The sequence below is a fragment of the Anopheles maculipalpis genome, chromosome 3RL, assembly GCF_943734695.1.
Source record: "Anopheles maculipalpis chromosome 3RL, idAnoMacuDA_375_x, whole genome shotgun sequence".
NCBI lineage: Eukaryota > Metazoa > Arthropoda > Insecta > Diptera > Culicidae > Anopheles > Anopheles maculipalpis.
Window position 1 is genome coordinate 22,727,392 of NC_064872.1, and position 10,859 is coordinate 22,738,250.

At 39.2% G+C, this 10,859-nt stretch overlaps 1 protein-coding gene across 1 annotated transcript in view; it reads left to right on the forward strand.

Moving 5' to 3' along the window:
* LOC126565175 (1-acyl-sn-glycerol-3-phosphate acyltransferase alpha) overlaps positions 1–5,690 on the forward strand; it is a 44,372-nt gene extending 38,682 nt beyond the window's left edge. Inside the window, exon 7 of the mRNA XM_050222323.1 lies at positions 5,681–5,690. The gene's annotated coding sequence lies outside the window, so the exon portion shown is untranslated. The remainder of the gene's footprint in view (positions 1–5,680) is intronic.
* Positions 5,691–10,859: the final 5,169 nt, after the last annotated feature.

The following is a 10,859-nucleotide window of genomic DNA, read 5'->3' on the forward strand; positions in this document are numbered from 1 at the left end:
TCAAAATTTTAATTTAACCTGACGTTTTGTAACAGAATAATGAAATGTTTGAATCAGCTTATCTTTAGTTGAACGGAAATTCTGTTTTATGAAAAGGTTGCTTAAGCGCAAACACACATCCTGATTGTTCCTGTGCAAATCCCTGGGAATCCTGGCGTATCAACGATGGATTAAAATTTTCCAATTCTAAGTTCCTGTTTTGCAGTTTTCCCTTGCAAGAATGAACCGTTAAGTTTCCACCGATCTAAATGTAAACTGGTAATAGTCCAACCGTGAAATGAAACAGAAACGAACGAACCAACGAATCCTAAAATAAACTCATGTACAAACTACAATATGGCCTCTAAAATGGGTGGGTGTGTAGGGTGACGCTTTCTGCTTTCCTGGACCGGATGAAGCTGGACATCTTCTGTATGGGAATGCGAAAGTGTCACAAAAGTTAATTTGATAACAGTATTATGAATTAAATTAAATCATAAAGTGCGACGGAACTCATCGCTTTTAAGAAATGTTGCGAGAAGAGGATATTGTGAGGATCATGCGATGGAAAATGTAGGTCTAGAATAAAAGGTTGAAGCTTGTTGAGGCAGAATCCATATCGACAACTTCACCAGTGAACGATGACGTGATATCGGATTAAGTTCGTAGTTAAGGATAGTTTTTATTATCGAACAGTCCCTGACAATCGGTTGAAAAGCCCATGACGAACGGAACAGACACGAACGTCACTCATATCACTAAGGAAACCATTCGTCAATCTGGCCCACTTATGGAAAAGTTGACTGACTGGATTAATTTATTTCAGCGCCCGGTTCTTCCCAGCACTCAGCCCACGTGGTGGGAGTTGTGTTGAAAAGTTAGCAACCAATATGATTGATTGCTTTACGGTCATTGGCAGCCCGATGCGGCAAGATTAGAGAGCTGGTTGACAAATAGCCGACTAGCCACAAATAGACCCTAAAGATAGGTTTTATTTGTGGAACGGTGGAGTATAGTCGCGTTTATCCATTTGCTTTTCCGGCCAGTCGTTTCGATTCGCTGGTAAACGGTCAATTTAATGTAATGCCACCCGTGGTGTGGATGTTCCAACGTTGCAGTGTTTATTCTGGCAGTGTTTTTCTTTATCGAGTTAGTTTTGCACGCGTTCTTCATGAGTTTTCCGAATGTTTGATAAAGAATGAATCGACGGTTCAATTGTTGTATTACGAAGTAGAGCTAGAAAACATTCGCTAAAATGCGCTTTACGGAGGATAATTCAAGCAGTAATTTCAACACGTTTCTGAAATTGCTCTCTTGCTTTTGTTGGAGGCTTGTTTCATTGTTTTCGCTTCACAGTTTGGTCGTTCTTCGGGGGCTCATTTTGTTGTAACGGGTTCGATGTTTGCAACGAGAAACAGTAGGGGATGTTTATCTGTTGTAAAGCATGCAGACATTGTGGATGCTGTTGGAGTTGGATAGAAGCTGGACGATAAACAGATAATAGTAGCTACTTTCACTGTTTCACTTGAATATTTGTTACTGAGCCGGAGTTCTTCATTGCTGGAAAGAGTGAAAAAAAAATGACAAGTTGTTAATGGCCTTCAACCCAACCGTCACCATTTAACGTGGTCTACAGATGGTGCAAATGTAATTGTCTTCTTTTCTGTGTTGAAATCATTCATCGGACAAGATCATAATCAGTCTTGGTAAATTGTTGCTTTCCTTAGTTACTTCTTAAGCATTCGCCTATTGCTTGATTGCTGGTCATCATTGCAGCTAGCACTAACGAGTTTTATCCGGTATAAGGGTTTTTGTCTTTACTCTGCTCTTTCTGAGTTAATTCATTAACTTCGGTCTCAGACATTGTTTTAAAGGAAGCGACGGAATATAATTTATGTCCAGCAGTAAAATGTGCGCTCTAAGTGCAAGGGAATTGACGATCAACTGCACCGCATTGGCTCACAATAACAGCATACAATGTTACACCAGAAATAAAGTTAATTTTTCCACCTGGAAACATGAAAAATTATAATTCTTTTTTTAACGACTCAAAGTTTCGGTTTATTATTGTGAGGATGAAATGAAATTTGAAAGATTATTTAAATGTCGTTCAAAAAATTATTGTTATAAAAATTGCATGTATGATTCCAAGATATTAAGTCTATAAAAACAATACTTTATGCCATCAATTGACAATTAAAACATAAACCTCGAAGCTCATCAATAATCTACTTTCAATGTCTTTAATAATGCACTTACTAGCACAGCATGTTATTGCTTGAAGAATGATGTCCAGCATACGACAATGCACAATGAAGCGAACATTATTCCACACATTTATGACTCGGAGGACACAATCAATTATCGCTTTGATGGCAACAGCGCTCCAGGCTTTCCTTTCGTTTGTGCAATTAATTATCAACATTTCTTTTTCTCGTCCTGTTTTCACTTGTGTGTTGTCTCACACACGTTTGAATTCGTGATGTGATGCCTGTTTGTATCTCGGAATAGCACAAGAAAGAAATGCTTTCATTTAATCCACTTGAGCTATCGTCATTGTGACGCCGATATCCGAGAGGTCCTGAAACGTGTTTTCATCAGACAAACCAGAATCGGTGGTGCCAACATGCTGTGTTTATTTAATTAAACAATTGTCGCCTACGCCACAACTCGTTGACTCTGTTGCAGCCACGAACAATGCATACGTGTTAGTTCGTTTCGCTCAGTTGAGTCGGCCGTCTCTCAAGGACGATGACCAATACTCACACGAGTCAGAGTGTGGTAAGAGCATAGTAATTTGGATTGCATTGCCCCGCTTTTCTCGGTATTACGCTAGATGATTTCTCATACCGTCTGTATTTCCATTGCTCCATTTTGTATGGCGTGACCATCATCGTTGCAGCCAAGTAGTGAATCGAGTATAACGTCGACTAAAACTCGTGGCATTTAAGTTTTACGATTATGACTATTGCGTTTCTAGACAGGGTCTTGTATGCGTGGATAGAAAGCAAGTTAAACTGATGGAGAGTGCAAGATTACGAGGACTCCAAGTGAAGATCTGGCACCAAGCTCTTTCCGCAGAATTGATGCAAAGTGGACGTTTCCGTTTTCTCTTAGATGTTGTTGACATGTTTCAAATCTCCGTGAAATTTCAAATTTTCACTTGTATTAAGACTGGAAAGACTTCGATCAAATAATTACACTATCGGATTATACACTTCTCACATCCCTAGCTCGATAATTTTCTGTTCCAAAGATCGTTTGTCACGTGGAGTAAAGCAATTAATGAAACAAGAGGATACTTCCTGGTTGATTTAGTAGAAAAGTGATTTACAGTGATATGAAAATTACTTCATGAAGCGAACATCGGACAGAATGATGAGAGAGAAAGGCGAGAGAGGTGACAGCAGAATAGGAGGAAGTGTGTTTGGAAAATGACACTTTTTTCGACAGCCATAAAACGTAAGATAACAGTCATAAAAATGAAGAGTCGTGGCGAAAGGTTTTTGGTGGGTTAATTTCTATGCAAAGAATGATGTCACAAAGATTTCCTTACGAGCGAACACTGTGGGATGTTAGAGATCAAAATTGCCTATAGAAAACTTAATATTTATTTAATTGATCCAACAATATTCGAAACAAGAGGAAATGCTACAAATGATTTTCGTTTTTAAGCAATATGCTGATTTTAAATTGCGTTATATGTTAGTAATCCCAAATGAGCTCCTTCTTTGGACAAGAGACAGAATTGATAAATATTCGATCTAATGCTGGAGCTAATTGGACGGAGGAGGCGCCCAGTGCTTTTCATTTCAGGTGCTTTCTCCAAGTAAGTTATATTTAAACGTACCAAAATCCATGCTGATAATTGGAATGAGTTTCGAGATGTGATTGAATGTACCCTGAACCAAACATTAACAAGATTTTGTTCTATGCTGATCCATAGTGAAGACTCTCTTCAGCCAATGGAAAGGGGGATTGAGTAGCTCACTAGCAGGTTCAGTGCTCAGTACCCGACTTGAGTGCTCTCGGGAGAACGAGTCGCCACTTCACGATGGATAATAATGATGAGCGTGAACTTTACATCTGCCGAGGTTTAATGCCTGTTCTCGTTGGTGTGACATGAACATTTGAACGTAATTATACACATATTTGAAATAATATAATTTCACCTTCAACATCCAATCGAACTGCATCGACGCGGTGATGCGCATTCCCTCAGGGCCTTATTGAATGAACCTTTCCGGTATCGTTCGACAATATGGACTAGCAATTCAAGGGCTGTTTCGTTGTCAGGTGGGTCGGTGTTGAAAAATTAGCATTAACACACGCACACCAAATCACAGTCACGTGCATGGCAGTTGAATCGATTCGGTGAAATTGTGCGCCAACATGAACTTCCGCTTCCTCACCGGCGTGTGATGATGGAGTATGTGAAGCAGAGTACGAGGTGCGTTTATGATGGTATCGTAAAAAAGTATGTTCTGCACAATCGGGGTCTTCCAGTAGGCCTCAGACCGAGGACGAAATATTCCAACGCAAAAGGGGAGGACTCGGAACCCTCGGAGGGTTGAGGGTGTAGTAGCATAATTAACCCAATAAAAGTCTCGGAACAAAAGGCGAGAAGATCGGTGAGTCGTGCCGGCCTTGCACTGATAATAACGTAAACAAATTTTCCGCCGATAGTGATCTCTTTCGTTTGTCTTTTCCGTCTTTCGAATCCGTTCGAAAGGTTTGGAGGGAGAAAGATAGAGAGCGGGAGATTTATCTTTTCATAGCCGTCGGTAGATGGGTTTGGTCGGTCCCTTCGTTCCACCGACAATGGCAGGTTGTTGGTGTTTTAATGTGGTTTTTTATTTGCATTCGGTGGAAAGGTAGCTTGGGCGTTTTAAAAGCAAAGAGGAACGATCGTTGTTATAATCGTTTGAATGCGTCTGAGTGAGAGATCTAGATGCAGAAAAAGAGAGCTGTGTAGAGAAAGAAGAGCTCGATGGCGTTCATGTTACCACAGGATAACAAACTGCAGAAAACGTAAGGCCATTCCAGGGAGCAGAAATACAAACCTGGAAGAATTCATGATTATTTCCGAATGTTGTGCGGTTCAAAACAAAAATATTTGCTCTTTTCCGGTAAACGGGTGTTGATGTACGGTGAGGTGGTTGCTTGAATGCAAAAATTTGGGTTCAAAATTGACATCAATGGGCATATGAAGATCCAGATAAATGAGTGAAATTGATAAGAAAAATGTTATAATTATTAGTGAAACGTAAGGATTGTTACATTTGTGTGAGTTATGAAGGTACTCAATTGACCTTTTGGGAAGAAGACATTATTCGAGGGGAGCATTATTTTTTGAATGAGGTTTAAAAACTGCTAGAATATAGTTAAAGCATGGAAAAAATATATAAATTTCGTTTAAATTTTAAAATATTTGGCCATTTTTTACTGGAATTCCTGATATGCTGTTTAGCTCATCTTGAATGAAAAGGCTTTCTTCAACTTGATTATCTTGTCAAAACAGTTGCCAATTAATACTTTCACCCTTGGCCCACTACCTTCTTCTAATGGTTTGTGAAGTGAGAAGGAAAAGTTTTCACCCCTTTGGTTTCCATGAGTCACGATAGTGTTCAAACGATAAGGAGCAAACCCGAGCGAAGGGGTCGGCGTTTCATACATTCTTCATTGAATCCTTCAGCAATAGATTGTGTCCAAACTTAAAGTTACACTTTTGCCTTGTAAAATCCTTTCTTTTGTTACTTAGTTTGTCCTGTGTCTCGGCGAGAAGGAACAGTAAATAAAGAAATTCATCCGTTAATGTCTTCCAAACTTCGGGAAACACCATGTAGTCTTGTCTTCAATATCGATTTCTTCACTATTTTCACATACATACTAAAAAACCGGTCCTACTAGGCAAACATCCTTTGGGAACGATGTTGATGATTATTTATCAATTTCGCACCACTTTTCCACTTGGCAGAGGAGATCCTTTTGGGACACGAGCCATCAAAACTTCTCAAGGTGCAGCTGAGGGAAAACTTTTCCATCGGCTTATTCACTTCGTTTCCACCTTCATTTCCTTTGGGTTCGTTTATCAAACGGTCGTTCTTCGATTAGCAATCGACGGTCGGAAAGGCTGGCTTTGGTTATGGCAAACTTTGGAGAACGACGAGTGTGCGTCATAATGTTGAATGATATATTTCTTTGGTGCCATTTTTCGATGTGCTTTCCTGGCCTCCTGGTCTTGGTCTTGGAACCTCTTCGACGTGGTAATAAATATCAAATTCAAATCAAGGCTGCACATGTTGGGTTAGCCCTTCTTGTTTCCCTTACTCTGTATTTTGGGTAGGATTTACACGCAAGGAAAATGGATGTTTCGAGGGTTATCGAACAAAAACCGCGATACACGCAAAACTGTAACCAAAACAGACACTTGAGAAATACAAAGAGGGAGGCATACGAGGGCATGATAGGCAACAGAAAACTTTTTTCCTGAAAGCGAGCACAGAGCGAAGAAGTTGGAAAGAAACTTGAGAATCGTGAATGGAATGCATAAAAATATGATTTTTCTTTTCGTCTTTGGAGCGTTTCTTTGGGGGTTTTTTTTAACACTCAGAGCACCAAAGCGTCGGTTTGAGGAGCAGTTCTTGATGCAGAAAAAACCGATGTTGTGTTATGCGTGCTTTTTTGAATTTGTTAGAGCCTTATAAATACGATTGTTTGGTTTGAGTCAGATGTGATTGGAACTGAGACGCTTTTAGTGCTGTGAATAAGAGGCATATTTATCTTTGGTTATTGAATCAATATGAATGTTGAAGAAAGCTAGAAGAATAGAAGAAAACCATGAACTTTACTTGTGTAAGAAAATCGGAAAAGGATGGAAGAATTGTTCAACTTCCTTTTCTTGAACTTCTCTTACACTAATGGAGAAAACTTTTCTACCGTAGTCGGATCTGCAATGGCTCGAATTTTTCTCTAATCTGGCCCGGAATCTATCGACCATCTAAGATCTATTTCACTGAGGCATTTGGCGTTGATGGTGTTGTCGGACAAAGGCACCTGGTAGAATCTTTGCAACTGTTTTTCTTGAGTCTTCTGAGCTGAGGCTTTTCATACATTTAGATAACGCTTCGCTCTATCCGGGGATGTGCAGTCCGAAGACGGAACGGATAAAAAATAATGTTTATTCAATGTGGCAATATGGTGAAGCGATTTAGATGAAGATTTGCTTGGGTTGTACCAAATGGTTTTGGATGTGCCGCAGATTCTTAAGTGTTATCAAAGAAGTATTTGGAAGGAAATTTACCAACACGAATTCAAGTGGCCTGGCACATTACGGGTCATAAATCCCAGCAGGAGAACAGAATTTTATGCACTGCTTGTCCGCTGATACTCGTTAATTGATCCTTGAGGGCTCAATGGACGTTCATATGGTTGATTTAGATTTAAATGATCTAAGAAACGGGTTTAGTTTCGATGGCTATCAAAAAGAAAAAAGCATTTTATTTTGTCTGTATGGACTAAGTACATCGCTGCTTATAAATAAATTATCATCCAAAGAGTATCATGAAAAGCTTCAAAATGTCTGTCGAACGTCTAATCATTTACGCCAGGGCTATATCAGAGCTTCAAGTCTGTGGAAGCAAAGCCAAGTTTTTGGTCAGTTGTGTTGCAGTTCCCAAAGCACGTTTACCTCGAGCCGTCATGTCCTTTAGCGGAAAGTTTCGTTTGTCGGTCTGGTCTGGTCGATGAACTTTAAAAACATGTTGCAAAATAGCGAATGGATTGAAAACCCATGTGGTCAAGCAGGCACGAGAAGGTCAATTCTATCCTTTTTCCGTTTTGGAGTTGAAGCAAGTTGAAAAGTCGCAAAAACACCTGTCGAAACAAACAACATCAACCCTTGCGAAAAAGGTTTTGCCTTCAGTAGATAGTTAGGCTCTCAGTTAACACGTCTCCTGTAGTATGCTGTGTTTTTTTCTTGAGAATTTGCACTAACCTTAACTATTTTTATTTTTTCTCTGAAGTCTACAAAAAGAGCTCAGAAGGATGATTATCAAAAGGCCGCTTGTTTGGGAACTTGATCCTGGAAAAAGGAATAACATAAACAAACATCACGACAGTAGTGTCGGTTTGCTGACACGAGCAGTTCTTGTTGAGTAAGGCCACATGACTGTAACATGACTTTTCGTCGGTTGGCTTTTGCTTGAGTGTGAGATACAGTCGATGTTTCTCTTTGATATTCAATAGACATCAAGTTTCAAGTGCAAGTTCAAGTTTTTCCACAGAGGATTCTTTTGTTCTAGTAGATCCTTTGAAACGTGTAGATCTGTGGTCGTTTTTTGAAACCTCTGGACCATTGAATGTTCAGTGATGGTGATGAAGTTGTTTTCCAATCCCTATTGATTAAAACCTCCTCGAGGTTGAGTTTTCTTGCAGTTTTTCCATGCAAAAGAAAACAGAAAAAGAGGAATTTACGAGATACAAGATGCGATAAAACGAAAGCAAACACACGTGCTTCTTCATGAGTGTCGGCTAATAAAACATTTATTGGAGTAGGGTATAATGTGAAATAATAAAAATTTATAGAGACATATATTTCGCATTGATGCTGTCGGAAATGGACGAAAGCGAAGAGGATGTCTGGGTAAAAGCATGACCCGGTAAAAGAAGAGAGAGGTGAAAGTGAGGAAACATTTTGTCTAGAGTAACGAGGGCACGGTTATGTTGCGGACAGTATCAATATAACTTGTTGGAGTATTATTTCCTTTTTTTATTTCCTCAGGGACTGTCTGACCGTATGGCAATATTATTTAAGTTTAAGGCCTAAATATATAAGTCCGAAGTGTAAGAAAACGTTGAGAATATAAAACAGCTCAAAGAAACAAATTGACATTGAGAAATGTTTGTCATCGAGCCATTAAAGAAAACAGTGGACATGAAGCTAGGCCAAGAATTTGTAATTGTTTTCCCTGTTAACTATCTCCGGCCCGTTGCTTGAGTTGTCCATAACTCAAGTCTTACGAGCTTTGGACGTATGATCAATGCACAATAGAGATTTAAATGTGATGATTCTTACACATCAATTTTCAGAAATATCATTGCGACCCTTATAATTCGTGGGAAGCAGCTGTACGGTCTACAAAGCGTCATTTAGTGCGAGTGCTGGGCAACTCTTTTCGGTCGTTTACATCGTGTGTTGTTCACGGAATGGAACATGGAAAAATAACAATTCTTTTCTTATGAAAACATCAGAAAAGTAGAATATTACACTCGGCAATTCGATTACCAAAAATATTAACACGATGTTACACTTTGCTCATCCGTATTTTTAATGGTCTTGCCTTGCCTGTGTGTGCCTCCAGGGAAAAAAGCGGACGTGAAATGTGTGTTGAGTGGAAGTGAATGAAATGAATGCCCACGATGCGACCATTTATTTGGCTGCTGGCTGAACGGATGAGAAAAACGGTGGCTCCAAAATTACATCCACCATTAAATTTTATTTTAAATAATACGAGTTTTTTCGCAGTCTTCCAGCGCCTCACAGATGTTTGAACAGACTTGCTCGTATTTCCCTCCACGATATATAAGGTTAAGTGGATTTGGGCTTCATGGTCCCTGGCACTAGCTTATGGTCGACCAAAAGACATAGAGAAAAGGAGATGATGCTTCGCTGGAAGATGGTCGTTTCTTATATTTAAGAATGTCCTTTTTTGTGCGAAGAAGTGGAGAAAACCGTGAAGTAGCGAACGTTTAGTTTAGATATTTCAAGTGAAAAGTAAGTTTTGTTAAATTCCTGCAAGCATCAGAAACGGGCTGGATCAGAGTTGGATGCTCTTTTGAACGAATTTTAAAGTGTTCTACCACGTCATAATTCTTAGACCTCGGGTGGTGCTTCAAGAGCGCCAATGCGGAACCGAGAATGTTGATCACTTTCTGTACGATCTCATCTGCATCCTTAACGTTATCGTTGGCTTTAAACCATTCTAAAGGACGAAAGAATCGCTTAGCTGAGAAGAAAGTGAAAAAGGAAATCCTTTTTCTAGTTCCTCTTTCAGCCTTCCTTCCAGATTTGTCCCTTTAATGTCGGTCTAACTACATGAAGTCATCTTGAGTTGGTTTTTTTCTATCTCTCGTTTGACTACAAGGATAAAGGCGCTTATAACGGCAATCAAAGGCATTCCGTTGCCAAAAGTAGCTGTACCAGTAGGCCATCGTTTGAACGGTGATTGCTTTGGGATATGGTGGCTGAGCTAGACACTTGCCTTTTTCTTGTAATTTTCATTTGAAATTGGGTATATTCAGCAATGCGCGACTTCTCGATCAAGGACACACCATAGCATCGCACCAGGGTGAGAAGTTGGTGTGTTTCCCATTTTTCGATAAAAGATGAAAAGTTTTAAGCTCATGAAGGAAAAGGGCTGTGAAATGCCAACGGAAAAAAACTTTTTTTTGTCACCGTGTCTTAATAACCGCGTTCGGACTTTGAGATGAGTTTAAGTTAGAAGTCAATCGACCGCTAGTTTGAAAGGTGATTAAAAATGATTAAAGTAAGTCATTACGGTAATACCGTATAGATCAATGCGATTTAAATTTGAAGCGAAGAGTAAGTCAGGTAATTTATTGTAAACGTATTAAAAAATGTAAGACATTTTAGGGAAACGAATTTTTGTTTGTTTCTTCAAGGAAAACTGGAAGTACAAAAGAAATTTATCTCGAAATTGAGTAGTGAGTTTTTGTTTGTTTTTTAAATAAATGAATAATTGACAAACCAAGAAAATGTAATCAGTTTCATCTTCTTGTCGATGGAACCACAATTTAACACAATACATGCCTCTCGAACATTCAAGAGCGAATAAATCAATTGTTTTATGGAATGACAC